Raw genomic sequence first — 14,453 nt, 5'->3', positions numbered from 1 at the left:
TGTTTTTCTAGCGTATTCTTTTGATTTGATCAAACTCGGACGAAAAATGAGTGAAGAGGAATAAAAAACGCAAAGAATTTCGGATTTTCTCGACGCAGATCCCAAAAAGAATTTCAGATAATGTCGGCGGGACCAAGAGGACAGTCCAGGACAACAGGGTAGCAAAGAAAATTCGATAGTAGTCAAAAGGAAGGAAGGAAGGAAGTGGAGGAAATGGTTTGAAGTGAGATGAAGTATTTCTCAAGTCCCTGGAGGCCCAGATGAAGGGAGATCTAACAGCATCAATGTACCGCTTGGTTGACGAGTTCAACATGGACAAGATAACCATCAGGAGATAGTTCATGATGACCTCAACCTTAAGGCCGAGGCCATCAAGCTTAAAAGCTTTGTCAGGACTTCAAGACATCTCCTCACTGACAGCATGAAGGCCTTAAGGCTTGAGAAATGCAAAAAAACCATTAGTTACTTGAAGAGTCATCCGTCGACTTTGAAGATCTTCCCTTATTTTAAAATAAGGGAAAAGGACATCACATATTTATTTATGCCTAAACTCCGCTCACATTTGAAGCCGGATCTGGGCCACACGTCCTTTAAAAAAAGTCAAAATTTGTTCTATTAATTTTGTTATTTTTAATTGGCGATCCGGTCACAATAATAAGAACTCTCTATTCAACTCCATTGAGTCTATATTTATGTTGATGCACAGGCATTGTCAATTATAATGTACTTATAATGTGGGTATGTGTTTGTGTGGAAACTAGACCCAAGATCGATTTTTTCTTCGGTTCGGTCTTTATTTTGAATTGAAGGCTGCAGTACTGTTCTGTCTCAGTTCGTTCTAGTTTAGTCCTGAAAATCAGGCCTAACAACTTCAGTCCTTCATCCCTTCACTTAACTTTATTTAACCCCATTCCTGATTTATTTTTAAGTTTTACAAATATGATGTATGCCACTTCAAAGGACTTTCTTGTAGGTTGATGCTTCCTATTTTAAAGTAGAACGAACGGCATCATCAATTCAAGTATAGAATCGGTCTAGACTAGTGTTTTGTCAGTCCTAGTATTGCCGTTTAGTCCGGTACCATCCAATCCAGTTCCATTTGTAGGTCCTTGAAGAAACTAAAATGGCTCCCTCGTGAAGTCATTGAGGGTGTTTTTCCTTTTTCTAGTTATTGCAATACATAGTATAATAAATAATATAACAAAGTAAAAGTATAATATGTTTGTATAATACTGTATTATAATGAAAAATATATTATTTTTAATAATATAAATACATATTTCATATATCTTATTTTGCTTCATCAAGCATCAACATTTTTATTAAAAATTTTCTAGGACCGACAGTTAAGGACAGTTCCCAAGTACTGATAGTTCTTAAGAACAATAGAACCGGTCCTAAGACTGGACTGGACTAGACCAAATAAATAAAGACTGTCAAAAAACTAGTCTTAACCGAATTTTAAATGAGACCGATACCGACCAACTTTTTCTTAAGGATCGATCTAGACCGATTTTTTTACACCAATCCAGACCGAACATCTTTAAAAAGAACTGAATGAGTTCGGTCAATAAAAAAATCATTGCGTTCTTAGACTGATCTAGGGTTTTCAGAGCCAAACCCATCACTAGAGTATGCATGTATAATGGCGTTCAAAATGAAGTTATTGTTATTTTAAGAAAAATATAATTGTACAGCCTATGAGAACATAATTTACCGAAGAAGTAGATGCGGGATTGTCGTGGTTTCATTCCAGAAGTAAAATTTTTAAAGTATAAGATATTTATCCCTCTAAAACTTCTAAATGAAAATTTATTTAAAAAGAAACAAAAAAAATCAAAGGGTATCAAAGTAGCGAAGATCGGTGTATGGTCATTGGGCAATGGAGGACGTCACCAATCTGATATGATTTTAAAAGTTGTGTAAAACAAATTTTTTATATTATTTTTATTAAGGCTCATAAATACTTATATAAGATAATAATATAAAATATGTAGGTAGATGAATTGAGCTAATGGTAACATAAATAAACATTTTGGTTTAAAACTATTCGTCTACCACCAATGCATTTCCTTGGTCTTATAATGTTGGAGAGATATTTATGAGGGAAAAGGGTTTTAAGTATTTTTTTTATTACTTGCTTTTTCAGCCAAGAGGGGTAAAGAATGAGCTATTGTATATTGGATTTTATGAAATCAATCTGTCTGAGAATATTGAAACTTCTCCATTCTCCATTCATTATAAAGTAAAGCTCTAACTGGATTAAAGAAGCGTTTTGCAAGAACCATTTTAATAGCTCTAATAATGTATTTGTGTTCTATGGAGTCAAATGCCTTATGAAAGTCTACGGCACTCATTTCTTCAAATTTATTTCTATTTATTACACAATCTTATGTTTCGAGAAATGTCCATAATTTTGCAATTCTGTAAAAACTGATAACTTTTCTACCGATTCCATCGGGTCTTGAATCTTTATTACTCCTAAAATCATATTTTATATAGTGTAAAATATTTTTGAGGTTATAACAGTAATCTGACTATTGGATTTTAGTCTTTTGGGGAAATTAAATATGCTTGTATACTAAGCATATTTTCGAACTGTTGATGAAAATATTTAAGAATTTCCGATGTCTATACAAGGACTCTGTTCTCTAGTATATTTTTTTTCAACTCTGACGAACGATAGAGAGTTCTCTTTTCCTGACAATTACATAATTTTCTTTTTTGCGTTTTCTTTCTCTTTCTTCATCCGCAATGACAGAGATCCTGTATGTGTTCAGTATATCAACGACGAAAGATCTATGAAAAATAGAAACAATATCGCTTCTCTTCTTTTTGCTTTAGAAAACAGGATTGCTGAAGTCTTGATGTTACACGTTAGTGAACTAGATAAAATACTAGATATCTGAAGATGATTATAACATAGTTCCAGCCGTATCTAATGGATTTTTTCGAAGATCTATTTGGGTATTTTGAACTGACGATTTAGTGACATGGATTGAAGTTCTACATGTATTATTTTATGGTCAGAAAAAGGTTCCATAATATAACATGGTTTCTTAGTGTTTTTGCATATAGTTGGCGACATTAAAGCTAGGTCTATTCTTGAAGTACGAGTACCATTCCTCCAAGAGTAATTGTCATCAGGTCTTAGTATCTTGATAGCTCCACTAAATTGGGCTCTTGTATAAGCTTGAGTAAGAAAAATATGTTAGAGTAACATGTCTCCTCTAAGAATACAAGGGACTAGGTCACTTTTTATATTGTTCAAAATTGCTTGGTAAAAGGCAAGATACTTTTCATTTGTTCCATACTCATTAAATAAAATAATCTCCGAGCCATAATTTCTTACATTTATTCCATGTCATTAGCTTTTCCCCTCAATATTCCTTAAATGAACAATAGGAATCGACTTTTGTGGAAATTAAGGTGAAGATATCTCTCGAGTAACCATGTCCAGTAAAAAAGTATTCATAGTTTTGAAGTAGACAAAGTGTGCAATGATTGTGCATGTGTATAGAACTTCACTTCTTACATCTTGCAGACAGACAAAGTCAGAGTTAAGTTTCATTTGTCCTTTCATACCTCTTTTTTCGATCCCGTCCCCCTCTTGTATTCAATTTAAGTATTCTGAGACTGCCAATGATTTGCAGTATTAATTCTTAAGGCCTTCCTTGCAGTTTCTTTATTACCAAGGATATAGAGAGATAAATTATGCTATAAATTTCTTTGAATTTTTTAGTCTGGGTGGTGTATTTAAAAATAATAATAGAACATAGTCGATAAAAGTATGAATATTTGCAATTAAAAAGTCGTTGATACACAGAAAAGCTTGTTTTTCTTCCATAACCTTTATTTAGATCAACTATTCTCTTTGGATCTCTTCTCCATTGAATCTTCTCTAGGACTGGAAGATCTTTTGTAAATCTTTTTAGAATTCTAGGGCTTACGTGTCGAAGAAGGCTTCTGAAGCACCTCTGGTTGTTTCCTTAATACAACTTTCCAGACCTCTCTCATAGGAACAGCGTGTGAGGCTTCCGATGAAGAGCCTCCCTCCTGTTTTATTCTATTTTTATCATTTTGTGCATCAGTGGAATCCCCTCCTGAGAGGGGGTTATATAGTGTATTTCGGGAATTTCAGTCATCTCATATGAAGCAAATCTTTATTTATTTGTAGGAATCTCTTACGATTTCTCGACACCGCGTTAAGGTTTATTTAGTATTATCAATTTCTTGTATTTCTTTAAATGTGTACTTATTATCATTATGGAACAAAAATAAAACTTTTCAAATTTATAAAATGTGTTTGATTACTTGGACAATATTCTGGGTAGTTAATAAGATTTATCTATGGGGCCTTTTTGACAAAAACCTTAACAATTTTGACAGAGAGGCAAGTTTTTCATGGAAAAGACAAATTAAGAATAATGTTAATTTCAAATTGTGACATAAAAAACAACTTTTGGTAGCACCAAAGGACCGAGGAACCCTTTTCTTCATCATTCAGAATTTTAGTAAAAATGTATAACAGTTACCAGCACTTTGTTTCTGGGAAGGCTTATGAAGAACCAATTTTCTTCTGATCTATGGCATCAAGGCATTTTTTAATTGAATTTGTGCACATAGAAAATGTCTGGCATCACTTAAGGTGTGGTTTTCATTTGAATTGTAAAATACTAAAAATGTTACATATTTTGAGATTGGTCCAAATCATAAATAAATTAATTTTTATGATCACAAAATTTCAGGGCATCTTATGCAAAAATAGGAATTTGATTTCCCTTTTTGTTTTGTTATATTTTACTTTTTAGGTGCGAGTTTACCTTCGCATTGTATGTGGTTCATGATATAATAATCAGTTAAAATATAGTTGCACTTTGGAACAAAAAACAAATTTAACAACATTCATTCATTTTATGAGAATAAGCGTTGTCTTTTCGACAAATTTGACAGCAACATTTTAACTAAAGGAGTAAAATCAGGGCCCTGACAGTAGTCACATATCAAAATTTGACTTAAAATTATTCAAAACCATCCATGAATGATGGTACTTGCCTTTAAGAAGTCGACTCTTATACTATTCAAACAGTATATAATGCAGAGGTGAAAGTTTTTAATGGGCTATGCTCTCAATCTAACTGCATAATATCGTAACAAAATATGTACAAAAAATATGTATATATTTGCACAAAAGTGCACTCTTTTAATACAAAGAAAGACAGACAATTTTTTTTATGAACCAGACAGAAGCTAAATATAAATATACATGTTATTTTTGTCTGTGCAATAAATTCTCAAATACATTCATACTATGTACTCGAATGTAAATTTAACTTGCATAAGGTCAATGAATCCTCAGTTATATGTATAGATATAATATATAATTAAAAATTACGAATGCATTTTTGTAGCTGTATTTTCAAAAAATATATTAATTGAATAAATACTCTCGATCTTCTTTTAGGCAGTTGACGAATGATGATTAGTGTATTTGCATAAACGTAAGTAAATATCGTAGACATGGGTCTAAGAAACAAAAATATAAATTTTTTGATTTATAAAACTTATCTTATTGTCTTTTGGCAAAATAAAGTTACGTTTGCATACCCATATTTCCAGCCGTTTTTTAGTCAAAAGTTTAGTAAATTTATTTGAATGACGTTTTTATTTTATTTTTAAATTGACCTTTTTACTAAAAAAGACAAAGCTTTCTTCCAGCTTTTTTAAATTCATTCTCTTCATATTATATTTAAAGACTGACTTTGTTAGAAAAAAATAGTTATTTCTTTGGTCTTTTTACACAAGAAATTCTTAAATTATATCAAACACTCAAAAGCCGAAAAACAAATTTACAACCCTATTAATAAAATAAAATCATAGTTTTATTTATTAACATAAGTTTTTATATAATAATATACTTCATTATCATAAATTCACATTTGCATATTTAAATCAATAAAAAATAGTTAAAAACAATATAGTAAACTAAAAACAGAGGTTGAGTTTTGAAATAAATTCTCCTTTCCCAATCCATATTTTATTAACTATCCCAGGAAAGTACGTGAGTGCTCGGAAACGTTAAGAAGGCTTCACTTTTAAATAAAAGTTAGTTACATCTGTCTAGCGTCTGTTGACCTATTACTCACCAAAGTTTCAATCATTTTGGAAATGAAGTTGTTATGTAAAAGTCAATTGAGTGAGTTTATCTGCTTGTTTTTGTTAAAATGGACAAGATAGAGTAAATATTTAATATTTGTTGTCTAAAATGGCTGAAACTTTAGTGAGTAACTGTTAACTGATGCTAAATAGATGTGACTAGCTCTGCGATGTTTTTTTTCTAAGCAATTGGTGTTCCGGATGCTATTATTGCAATATAATTCCGTTTTTGATGCATTAATATCACTCTGAATGTATCCTACAAATAATCAGTTCTCAGAAATTATCAATAATTGCTATGATCCATGACGTGGATGCAATTCTACATAAATCATTATTCAGTTGATGAGTAAATATTCTATTAGAGCATACTGTAAGAGATTAATCCATGTATCTAACATGAATTTAAAAAATATTTTTTACTTATTAACACCAATTGTCCATTCATTACTCATTATCATTATATTAAACCAAACTACTACATCTCTATAGTGTTGACTCAAGTCCGTATTTATTCGGTCTAGTCCAATTCAGTCTCAAGAACGATCATATCAGTCTTTGGAACCGATTTGCAAGAACTGATCGAAAAAAGAAGAAATAATGTTGAGTGACGTCATCCATGATCAACCTATATAAGTTTTAGGACTGTTTTGCAAAATTGCACTGGACAGAACCGAAACTGCCGTCTTACGTCCTAATTAAGAATCGACACAACACACATCAGCAGTATGTCAAATCTAAACAATATTAAGCTCGAGGGAAATGTCCAATGACTTGAACCACATAAATCTTGTATTTTTTATTTTGATCTAGATTAAACATGTTTTGATTACCCATAAAGAGAACATGTGGACTGATTTTGAAGAGAAAATATGTTTTGAAACATTTTTAATTTTAATAGTGTGTTATTAGTTTTTAATTTTTACTTTTAGAATATGTCGTTCTTCTACTGTTGTGGATTGATTGACTTTTGGGATATTTTCAAGATCCGTTCGTGACCCTGAATCCTCCATTTTGACCTCACAAAGTTATTTGGTGCCCTTTGGGGGTTCTTTACTACTTTTTAAACCCCTGGATTCTTCCTTCAAGAAAAACCTTGCCCGGAGTATCCGAGGAGCAAGGCGAGAAAGAGGAGGTCTGACCACTCTAATATGCATTAAGAGATTCAATAATATGTATGGTCATAGTTATTTTAACCAAGTTTCTAAAACTTGCTCATTTAAATTCGATTATAGAACAATCAGCGCCATCTAGGTTAATTTTATGTGACCTAGATAGTCTACGTAGCATGCACCGTCATTAAAACTCATCCAACGCTGCTGCATCCCTACTTATCACAAACGTATACGGTATACTATAATGTATGCATTAAGGTATAATGCCAAAGAAAAAAATAATGCGGAACCATGGCGTGTACGCGGAATAGTGAAGAAATGCACTGCATTTTAATGTTAATAATAAAAAAATACATTAAAAATGGCATAACGTCTAACTTTTCTTTATTTTTATTTCTTCATGTCTGGTTTGAGTGCAATGAACCTAGAATGACTTTTACTGTCTGGTTCTTTCCCTCCATGTGAATGAACATAAGTACACTCTAATTTACCTTGTCTGGAATGCAGTGAGGAAAGGAAAGAGAGGGTGGACTACAATTCTGGTAAACCTTAACACTAGGGGCTTTTTTTCAGAAATCCATTGCCAGGATCCCAGAAGGGATCCCTTTGTATGGAAAGCCTTTCATTGATGGTTCGTTGTGATACGGGTGTAGTTAGTAAGAAAGGACGGCAAATCCATCCAATTGCATGGTACAAATTTGCACCGGCGAGTGTCTGGAAGAAAAGTGCATTTTATTTATTTTTCAGCAAAAAAATTGCATTTTGTTCACGCGTCTAGTGAGTGCGATGCCATTTTCTCTTTCAAATGAAGCGTACTGCAACCGCATGTAATATGCTTTTTTTTATTATTTTTATTATAATATTGCATAACTATTTTTAAATGCTTTTTTAAGCTCTCTTCTATGAGAGGAGTTTATGTAGTACGAGATAGAGTGTCTGGCGCGTAGGGGCCATGATGATGAAACGAGGACTGCAGAGACGGTTGTTACACAAGGACATGCCTTTTTTTCCTCTTCTTCTTTTTCTGTGGAGAGCAGCTCATTGCATTTCTATTTATATATATGTAATACGTGCACTTGAAAATGACGTGCACTCAATAGCGCATAGTATAATACTTATTAATAACAAGCATGGAAATCAATGCAGCTACACACACTCTCTCTCCTAATTGTTGTAGGCTTAGTCCCGTATTTTCACTCTTCTTGCTTGAAAAAAGACATATACATGCATTAATATATAAAAGTTTGCAGTGGCATAATTAATGCAATAAATTTGTACTGTTATACTACCGGTACTTAATCCCTTGGGATCGAGCTCCCCTATTTTGTATATTATGTATTTCTTAAAATTTTGGAAAACAACCATTTAATGCGTTTTATAGTAATACACATTACATATTTTGATTAAGAAATTCCAAGATAATTTTTTTTTTACCAAAAATGACCTATAAATCTCATTTATTTATGTCTTAAGACGAAATGTCCTTGAAGCAAAATTTCCGCAGCCGAAATGGCTTTGTGCAAAGTTACCTGGCGCCATTTTGACTTCTTTTTTATTACTGTCCTCACTATAATAATCCAGAGACTCATTTAGAAAGCAATCCATGTACTGCAGATTTCTAGACTCCTAACCCCCCCCCGAGCGAGTACCTTCTATTCTTTAACACTCGAGGATTTAACTCCCCAACCATTTTCCCACTATTACAATATATAGCATATAGCAACCATACGACCAAAAATTGAATCTTTCAAGAACTATAAGAACTTAATTATAAATTTAACCTAATGACGTATGTATTAGTGATGTATGAGACTTCTCTTGATGTCATTACTTGTCATGTGATGCATAGGGCGAAACAATCAGGCTAAGCATATATTTTAATTCTAAAGTGTTTTTATTTTGGAATTATAATTTTGATAATTATTAGAACTCATGATTACTTTTACGATTTGAACTTGACAGTTGTATTCCCCATACCACTCCTACCAAAAATAACATTAATAGTGGTGTCCGGGGGTTAGTTGGCTCAAGTAGTTAAATGCTAGGAGGTAAAATGACAGCGGACTTCGGCGGGGGTTTAATGACGGGGTATAGTGGTGCAGGGGGCAGATGTCCTGTCCCCGTACTAAAAGACATTCAGTTTTAACGAAAACGATTTTTTGGAAGAAAATTTCATTCCAACTATGAATGATAAACTTATCAACAATTTAGTTGAGGCCAATACTCATTTTCTTTTACTATATCATAGTGGGGAACATGCCACTTACCCCCAGAACACCTATCCCCGAGTAGACATTTCCCTCCCTTCATATTCACTAGCATTTTACTACTTGAGCCGTCTATCCCCCATCCTTTTATATCATTATTATTTAGAAGTACAGTTAGTAAATGATAGAAGTTCAAATTCATAAATCTCATGGTTGTTGGGAAATTATACTTTTAAGATCGAATAAGAAAATAATTAGTAATTTAAAGACAAAAATAGGATCAATAGACATTTTGCTGTATAGGCGAAATCATTCGTCTCCAGATCTGAGGCACCACTTTTGTTAAATAGGCTAAGACAAAATATATAAATGGACTTAAATCCTTGAGTCTTGAGGAATCACTCTTCTATTAAGGTCTAATCAAAGATACGTAATGGGCACTTCTACTTAAGTAAATCATCAGCGGCCGAATTTTAGGTAACAATAAAATCTTCTCTGTTTCTTTACTACTTATTCATAAATAAAAAAAAGAGAGATAATATATAAGCTTTGGGTAGCCTCTGGATTGCCTATACTCTGCCTCTTACAGCTGTTTCTACAGAGATGAGCTTCTCCATGCTCAATGGAGAAATTAATAATTAGGTTTGTATTGTTGTTAAAAGATTGAATGTTTGGTTGTATAGTTCCTATTTATCACAATAGTGGTAAAATGCTCGTGGGGTAGATGGTCCAAGGAGTGAAATCCTAGGAAGTAAAAGACAGGTGACAGACGCTCGGGGGTAAAATGATGGGGATAAGAGCTATATGACCATTATAGAGATTATGCTTGTTTCAAAATTCTGTCAACCCAACCTAAGTTTTAAGGTCACGTTCAAATTGGCAAAAACGACATTACATTTTTTGGAAAAAAATTTCAATTCAAAGAAATTTAAAAAATATTATATGGTGTAACAAATATAAGATATTTATAAATTTCATATTTCTTTACAACATAGAACAATTTTTACTAAATGACATCATCATCAATCAATCTTTACAAATTTATATACTGGGTTTGGCAGCAAATCGTAGACTCGAGAGATTACTTTTGAAATTCTTCAATAATTTTTTGAAGTATCAATTTTGACCAAATAAAATTATTTTTACAAAACTTGTAAAGAAGGCCTTTGCAAACATAGACAATCAATATGGCCATCTTTAGCATCAATCACGTCACCGGAAGGCCTACCAGGAGTTGATGACAAACTCTTAAGACAAGTTGTCCCACGCAGCCTTCTGTGAGTCCACATTTGGGTGTGGAGTTTTTTTTTTCCTCTCCAAAGTGCCCTATCTCTCCTGTCAGGGAAAAATCAGTTGTAAGGAGATTCATCAATTTGGCAGAGTCCTCCTTGATCTACTTCCCCAAACTAAACAAGAACTCGATATTCTTTTTTAAATTTGACTGCCTTTTTTCCTCACTTATAGCTTGTTTATGCACAAGCGATGTCTGAACCAGAAGATCAAAAAATCATCATAACTATATTAATGAGAAAAACAACATTACACAGTCCACGTTTTGCTTCAACCCCTGGCCTAAATTATGAATATAGGCAAAATAACATCGTACATAATATGCTCAAAGTTTTACGTAAGAGTGGGGTTCCAAAACATGCAGTAGCATTTAATTACTATTCTATCCCTGATATTTTTAATTACAGAGTTCAATTACACAATCAAACGACGGCTATAACAAAAAATAAAGAAGTTTTGTTTTTAGCAAGTGTCTTTATGTATAAAATGTCGGAGCAACATAAAAAAGGGCAACACATGTGCAATCACAGAAGGCTTCAGTTACTGTTGGCATCTATATCAATATACAACAACAAGAAGTCAATTACAGCCACATACAGTCATGCCATTGACAATATATGCGAGTGTGTATATATATAAAGTAAAAATTGACTGTTTGCATACACGTTGACTCTTGGTTCCTTCAATCTAAAAGGATGTTTCATGAAGGGAATTAGGGCATTTCATTATGCTATTTTGAGATAAAATTTAAGTATTTAGTGAGTTGAATTAATTTCACTGAATTGAGAAAAACCTCTCTTCATTTGCAAAATATATTGCTAATTGTCGTTAAATAATCTTTAAAAAGTAAAATTATTCAACTTAAGAGCCGTCTAGCGAGTAAAAAATAAAATGTGTGTAATCCGTATAGTCTTTTCGCTCATTAAAAAAGAAAAGTAAATATGAATGTGACCTTAGGTTATGTTTAGCAACAAGCGTACACACATATTATTAAACATAACGCCCAAATTTAAAGTCTGTAAGAAAAGTTATCATTTGTTTTTTATTCATTATATATAAGTAAATAAGGAATTTTATTAACTTATTAAATATATTGCTCTTGAATTACAGCTTCCAAATGGTTATTTAGAGTCTTGCAGGAGTCACGAATATATTTTTCAGGAATTTTGTTCAATTCCTGTACACTTGAAAAAGATGACATCATATTCATCATATATATCATCAGCTGGATTGATTAACTCTTTTGGGCAGATATCCTTATGTATAATAACTTATAGGATTTAAATCTGGTGAAAAGGGGGTCTAATGTCCTTAGACTAAAACCGTATATTCCATACCTGCCAAACTTGGGTTTCTTTAGAGGATTCTGGGTGCAGAACCTTGTAGAATATATTTTTTTTTCTTGTTGTGTTTTCAACGAATCAAGGTGTCACTAAAGGCTCTAAAATGGTGTATCTATGTATGTTTAAAAATTGTTTTTTACTCCTGTTTCGAGAAATAATTAGTGGAAGTTTCTTCTTTTTGAGTTGAAATTGCTACCCAGACACTGACAGAAGGAGGAGGTTGATTTTTCTAAGATATACTTTTGGCTATAATTCTATCTCCTTGATTTTTTTGATACCCGGCACAGTGAAAAACTTCGTCACAGAAAACGAAATGCCCACATTGTGTGACTTTTTTAAGGAGGGTTGGAACTCTTTCTCCCCACAAGGCGAATTCTCTTTTTACGAGGCTTGAGTTGAGCATTCCAAGTGTCCCGATAATGTTTTAGGATTTTATAAATCCCCCTTATGCTTATAAGTCCATCCAAGATTTCAAAAGTTGTAGAAAGCTTATTTCCTTCTTGATATAAGGAAATTTAACAAATCCCCTTTAATTTCCAATCAAGATTGACAAAGTATTCTTAAGGCTCAAATCTTTTGATGCAATTTCAACAGGGTAGTATCACTTGTCATCACGTATTTTTGGACACAAAATTTTGGCAATTATTCAAGAATTTCCGCGAATTTAGAAAAGTGTGCACGCTTATTGTCTCATCAAATCATATTAAAAAAATGTATGAAGCTGTTATTATTATTTTTTCATACTTGAGGAGAGAACATCCAGGTATTGAGCAACTATTTTGTGGGGTAATTCTTATATATTATTAGAGCAAATTTTCCCTGTTAGTCGAAGCTTAATTACACCAAACAAATCCGGGTACGAGTGTCAAATAAAATACAGGCTTTAAGCTATAGCCTGTATTTTTTTTTGGGTATCTTAACTCTTCCCACAAGTTTAAATACAACCCCTATAATCCACTCAAATATGTCTATGAATTATTGGGCTGTTTTAGATACAAAATAAAACGTTTAGTTCTGATTTGATCTTTTTCATTAATTTTGTTCAAGATATTTGATGTTGACGCAATACATATACATTATTTTATATTTATACCCTTTGCAACTATAAAATAATCCATCAAATGGTGGATCATATTAAATGCCAAAAATTCATAACAATGCCATCTGTAATCACTAGCCAATTGGAAAGACTGTTAGATGTACAATAATAGTCACAAGAGCATAATAAAAATCTGACATGATATTAAATTTTAAACACTAAGTGAATATCAAACATATCTAAAAAAATTAAAAATACTCTGTGGTATCATTTATTTATGATAATAACTTTACTTTCAGCGTTTATTTATCATATTTACTAATGTGTTCAGGAATAATTATCGTTTAAAATCCTACTGCGGTGTGCATCTCCAGACAAGTCGTGTCAGACGTTCTACAGTCCCTATAAAGTAAAAGTATGTCGCATACAAGCTAACCCCTTTCAGGATGATGACGTCACGTATAAACACTCTAGTTAGCCCTTTAATTACTTATAATTTGTCTCCCACATTTGTTTATATAAATATATTTGCAGACGAGATAAGATCGTCTGATTCTAATGCTATTGATGAAATATATATCACTACAGCTAGTTATGTGTCTTTAAAATATATAAATAGTATAAACAATTGTTTTCAGTAGAAAAAGTAAGGGAGAAAGAAATTTTTATATGCATAGATATAAACGCTTACGAAAGGTCGTTTCCAATTGAGCGACTCCTCTATTTCATGGACTATATAGATATGTACATTAGGGCGGTTTGTTTTCAACTTTTTTCGAAATTAAATTAAGACTATTATAGAAAAATTGTTACATCCATATTTTTATAATCTAATGCAAAATTTCATTTCCCTATGATGTCATCTTTAGGTGGCACAACCAAAATAATTTATTACATAATTAAATATTAAAATACACTATTAATCATTATTTTGTATCAATGTATTATGATAGACATTATTTTAACCTATCAAAATATTTCTAAAATTCATTTCTATAGCTACTTTAAGGAGCAAAAAGAGAAAATGACATAATAACATTTTGATATTTCCTTTCTGTAAATGTCAAAAAAGGAAGCGTGTTAAACGTGGAGCATCAAATTTTTAAAACTTTTTTTTGTTCCATAGGACAATTTTTTAATATAACTTTTTATATTAATTTTTTTTTTTAAACCAGGGCTAAGGAGTCGGTAAATGAAATGCCCCACTAGCATGGCTAGTGACTATGCTCTACCCAAGATAATAGTTTGAACTTTAGAGATGTTCGGGAATTGTGATTGAATCAAGGTGAACCTCCCCCACCTT

The sequence above is a fragment of the Lepeophtheirus salmonis genome, chromosome 5, assembly GCF_016086655.4.
Source record: "Lepeophtheirus salmonis chromosome 5, UVic_Lsal_1.4, whole genome shotgun sequence".
In the NCBI taxonomy this organism is placed as follows: Eukaryota; Metazoa; Arthropoda; class Copepoda; order Siphonostomatoida; family Caligidae; genus Lepeophtheirus; species Lepeophtheirus salmonis.
Note: the sequence above shows the minus strand (reverse complement) of the source record.